The sequence below is a fragment of the Gavialis gangeticus genome, unplaced genomic scaffold (assembly GCF_001723915.1).
Source record: "Gavialis gangeticus isolate Ggan-Ray unplaced genomic scaffold, GavGan_comp1, whole genome shotgun sequence".
NCBI lineage: Eukaryota > Metazoa > Chordata > Crocodylia > Gavialidae > Gavialis > Gavialis gangeticus.
In genome coordinates, this window is record NW_017729034.1 from 52217537 (window position 1) to 52223476 (window position 5940).

Here is a 5940-nt window from a genome sequence, read left to right on the forward strand (position 1 = left end):
TATATATATATATATATATATATTGTGTGTGTGTGTGTATATATAGATATATATACTTACAACTGTAAAGGATTCTTTGGAACCGCTATGGTCTGTGTAAATGTATATTTAGGCACTTTATTAAAAATTGATTTTGAGCTGATACATGGTAACCAGTTCTTCAAAGTTGGTGGCATAATACCTCATGTAGTATGGTGTTCTTGTGTTCTGGATGAGATGATATCCCTACTAACCTGTATGAAAGGGTTATATTGGCAGACTGCAGCTTTGAGCGTCTTTAGGTGAGGTGGGAGGGTAACTTTTTTGCCACACCAACATATCTTAATTCTGGGGCTGAGTGGCATTGGTGTGGCTCTCCAAAGAGGCCTTTTACTTAACTTTTATCTGGCAGAAATGGGCCAATACATTGCAACTTAGCAATATATTTGTATGTGTTTTTCAAAGTAGTTTAAGCAGTGGTAACTCTCAGGCCTTGTGGTACTAGGTGATGGTACAAAAGCAACACAGCTGGAAAAATGTCAAAATATTTCTTTATTGTTCAGCTGACTTTCAAAACTAATTTTAATCCACATCATAATATTTCACAATTACAAAAAATGCTTGAAACCTGCAAGGCTTTTTAGGCTTTTTGGGGTTTTTTTTCCATTTCTCAAACTTTTAATTAAACTAGGTGTCATCCTTTTTTGTAGCTTGCTAAGTTATGATAACACCCCTACAGATCACTCTATTTACTATACCAGTTTACTGTTTCCTCAGTTACAATTTTTTTTGAAACTGCTTTAGTTGCAACAGTGCTGTTTAATCTTGCTTTTTAAACTTTTTTAAAGGTGATAATTTGTGTAGTATTAAAGCAAGGTGTTTTAATGAAGAATGTGTGATTCTCAAATCTCACTTTTCATTACATTTTTTAAAGTTACTTTTTACTGGAATATCACCTACACTCTGCTTTTGTTGATAGCTGCTAAAATAACACATTGCTCTTTTTACCTATTTTTATCTTTGGCATTAAATAAAATGAAATTAGGAGCTTTAAACACTTCCTGTGGGTGTTCTTTTTCTTTCTTTTTTTACAAGAATAAACTGAAAAGGCCACAGTTACGGAGATGCAAATGCATAGTGGCAAAATAAATAAACCCTATGCCCCCTTTTTTAACAAAAGTAAAAAAAGGCTTCTTGAAAATGTTGGTGTGTAGGGAAACAAACTGTAGGAGATGAATACAGAAAAGGAGATGCAATGGATTGTCAACTAAAGCAAAAAAAAAAAAATTCCTTCCTCCCCTCTCTTCCTCTCCCCTCTCCCTCCCCCAACCAGTATAGAAAAGGAATGAGCAAAAGGCCAAGAACCCTCTTCTTTTATCCTTGTTCCTTGCTTTGATAATGTGCATTATTGTTCATCAAAGTTTCCAGTAGATGGGAAATTCATGGCATAAGGGAGGTTCTGACAGTTCTTGTGGTGGCCTCAGAAAACCTGGTATATTTTGGAGCTCTCTTTTTAGACATGCTGTAAACCAGGCCATGGCAACCATGTGTTTTATGAACTAGCACTTAGGAAAAGGGTATAAATATATTTGAGAGTGCTCTCTAGTGGTTTATTATGTCAACAGAGCCCCTGGATCCTTTCCTTTGGTGCTTGGGCCAGATCCGTTGCCCTACTAACAGGGATAACTGATTTCAGTGGTACTTCTCTCCTTAGAAAGGAGAACATGACTTGCCATTTTTCTGTTTCCAGGCTTGGATGGGACCCTGAATATAAGATAGAGTTGAGGAGGACAAACACTGTATTAACTCCATTCCCTTTACATTTTAATCAGCCCATGGTTTGTAGTTGATAGTTAAAAATTCCTGTATCATGCGTGTCTAAAGCAACACTTTAAGCCAGTGGTTCTCAACGTTTTTTGAACTTGAGGCATCCCTCAAAAAATGTCAGCTCTTAGTATACTGTTTTCACTCAATTTTTTGATTTAAAAAAATAAAATGGAGCAATTCTTCTGTTGCAAAGCAATCGGCAAGACCACAACAGATCAGAATATTTTTAAACCCTATGGATTCATATTTGAAATATCTGGGTTTATCTTGTGAATCATGTTTGCACACCTAAAAGTGCTAATATTATGTGGTACCCTTGAAAGAATCTCAAGGCAACCCAAAGTGCTGCAGCACCCTGGTTGAGAATCACTGCTTTAAGCAATAGTATGGTGCATCCACTTTAGCAACCGTGCAATGTAAATAAAGTGTTCTGATTTTAAATACAAGAGAAATAAACTTGACCCATCACAAATTAAACAAAGAGCAATCATTGTAATTATTAACATATTCTTTTTTACATGCAAAGGTCCCAAAACCCAGCACTTAAGTAATTTAAGGAGGCTTTTGTCAGAGTGAGGATTGCAAAACGGAGTACCAGACATTCAATATCTATTCTCAGGAAGAGCTTGTTTGTGAAGCGAGAGTACAAAGAATGCAAAAGTAAACTTTCTTGTGCCTCTACCTGTGACTGAGTTTTAGATAACTCTTTACTATTAATTCTAATAACAAATTAAATTGCATTTGCATTTATTAAAGTTGATTTTGCATTTATTAATAGATCAGAATAACATCAATTAAAACCTGTACTTTGATAGATTACTGGACAAGCCAAAGAATGTTTTCCACACTTCACATTCCTTAATGTCACTGTGACAGACCCAAAAGAAAGTGCCTCAGGACAATTAATAGATTAGTTCTATTTGACTAGTGAAGTGCAAAAGGGTTCTCTTCCTGATTCCTGAGTGTAAACTGGGATCATTCAGAAAACACTCAATCACATGTAGGCCACTAGAAGTCCTGAGTCACCCTCATTTGCGCTTGTCTTTTGTTCTACGGGAGCCTATTGAGAAGACCCGCCTTTCCTCTGTTAGAGACCAAGGTCAGGCTGTGTTAACAGATGAATGGAATACATATTTACCCATTTCATCATTCCAGCCTTGTTGGAGCCGGTATGCCAGGGTTAACTTGTTCATTGCCTTTGGCTGAGTTACTAGAAGAAGCACTTTTCTAATACTAATATTAAACCTGAAGTTCAGCTTTTTATTTGTATCTTTTTGCTCACAACATTTGTGAATGGATGTAATGAAAATGTTCCTTCTGAAGAAAAAGCAATGGGAGTATATGAACACCTTTATTTACAAGATCCTAAATATACTTTAGAAAACGTATAAGCTGGCCCATCCACTGTTCTACAACGAGTTCAGCTATTCTTGCACATGCCTATGTTAGTTCCTCTTTCCACAGCTGAAGAACCATTTTTACTGCGTCAGCTTTAGAAGATTTATTCCACTACAGCAGTCAAAGTCCTTTATAGGGTAGCATCATGATAAGTACAAGATGAGTTCATAGAAAAGCAGAAAGGTATGTGCCTCTTATCACAATTTAATACTTGCAGTCTTATTTCTATCATACACCAATTACCTTGAAAGGTTTTTATCGTCAACTCAGCACGTTGCAAAACTGTAATTTATTAACTTATAGTTAAACATATTTGTAGTGAGAAATAACCAAAATTATAGGATGATTACAGGGTAAGTGTCAGCTATTTGGAACAGGGCTAATGCGCGTTTTCTCAGAGGTTTAATTCCTGTGCCCCAGGCTGTTGTAGTTGAGTTACCCCTGTTAACTGTATTAAAAGTGGTTGCAGTTTACTGACAGTTACACAAGATACAGGGAGGATTCAAGGAGGAGGAGTTGAACACTGCATATCAATGCCCAGTATTCTCTGAGCAGGATCAAAGACACAACAAAAATTGGGAAAGATTCTCTGAACTGAATTTGGAAACTTGGAGCCAGAGGGATTTGGAGCAACTTCCTGATATAAGGCAAATTCCTGTCAATAGCAGGGCAAGGTTTTGTTTTCATTTACACAAACAGCACTGATGATGCCAGTGAGGTGGCTCCCGATATTACTGGGCACAGCACTTTGCCTTTAGGTGGAGGGGGGAGTATTAGGCAAGTAAAAATCTTTAGGGCCAGTGTTATAGGAATTGATTGGAGTGGTGGGGAAACTGCAGTTCCTCCAAGGCAGGCCTCCCGCTGATGGTTTTACTTTATTTGTAGTGGAACCAATTTCCAATATGAGCTGGAAAAGATTATCCTTGGAGAAAGAGAATGGGTGGAGGGGGAGTATTGTGAGGGGAATGAATGAGTGTGGGGAGGAGGAGGGGTGTTGCAGTAAAGCTGCTGGGCCCTACAGCCAGCTTGTGGTTGGGATTACCATTGCCAGGTAGTGGTGGGCAGGTGCTTTACCTAAAGAACCTGCAGGACAGGGGAGCTGCTTATGGACAAATGTGGAAAGGGAAAGGAAACAAAATCCCCTTGGAGCTGGGGACTGCCCAGCTGCATGTTCTTTATGGATGTGGGCTTTCCTGGGCAGCTCTGCTAGCATTCAGGAAGCCTCTGTGACCTGGGTGCCTCTCAGACATGGCCCTGTAACCTGCACAGAGCTGGCAGCAGAGGCTTTTGTTTGTGAGAGAGGGGAAGAGAGTAGTGTTCAGGGATGGAGGATGCACACACACACACCCCACTATACGTGTGTGCATATACACTGTATACACACCCTTTACACACTACACAATATATACACTGCACACACCATACACACAATAGACTGTACACGCACATTCAGACACACACTACACAATATATACACACCACACACACACTCCCACGCTTCTGCAAAGCAGTGCCCAGTCCTGGCCCTTGCACCAGTGCCTGCATAAGCAGCTTCCACTCCCCCCCATGCCCTGGCATGCACACAGCAACTCCAGGCAGGTCCTTCAGGGGGGCTGTGCTCAGCATCGCCCAGCTCTCCCCCTGCTGGGGTGCAACCTGGGGGTGGGAGGCTGCAAAAGGCAGGGACCTGTAATCCCTGCAGGGGCAGCCTCCTTGCCTGCACCATGCCTCTGCCCAGGGTTCAATGCGCTGGGTCAGGCGCAGCAGCTGAGGCTCTGGAAGCTGCCCTTTCTCGCCTCCCCGCTTCTCTGCCCAGCCTGGGGGCTGTCCAGCTGTGCAGCCTGTGTAATCAGAGCGCTTCACTGAGGAGTCGCAGCATCTTGAGTGACTTGTCCCCCCGATGCACCAAGAAAGGCCCTCGCGTGTATTGACTGCATGGCTGGACAGGGACAGGTCACCTCGTGCTGAACCAAATATAGTCAAGGACCCAGGGGAGAGCCTGGCAGTACACAGCAGCACCTGGGCTCAGAGCAGCCAGTGCAGGGACAGCTGCCAGGGCAGCCCTGTAGCCAGGCCCAGAACATCCCCCTTGGCTCAAAAGTTAGGGAGCTCTGCCCTGCTCCCATCCAGAAACCTGCCTCCCAGCAGGAAACCTGTCCGTAGTCATATTGATATGAAACCTTTATGCTCTCTTTTGAAGAGAAAAAGAGAGGACATAAAGGCGTTGAGTTTTGTATCAATAGAGGACAGAGTAGCAGAAAACTGGAATGTCCTCTATGATGGTCACCCTAGCTATAAGCGACCAGGGGCACAGCCAGGAACTCCAGTGACAGAAAAAGGGGCTGCAGGAAATGGACACCCCCCATCCCCCCAAGGCAGGATCATCCCTACATAAACCATCCTGGCCAACCATCCTGGCCAAGCCTTTGTTCCAACCTGCTCTTACGAACGCCTGAGGAGGGAGAGAGCGCGTATGGCCTTGAGCATGTCACTTCCCTCCTGGCAGGGTTATATGAGAGAGGTGATGCACTATCCTATATGGCAGTTGTTCTCAAACTGGTTAGACTCAAGGCACCCTTCACTAGAGCCAAGGTGCACCTCACTAGGCCTAAGGAGTTTCTGGCTGGACTCAAGCTGCCCCTCACTAGACACAAGGCGCGCCTTGGAAAATGCCAGCTCTTTGTTGTCTCTTGATTTATCTTTTTTAACTACAGAAACAGAATGGAACATTTTTCC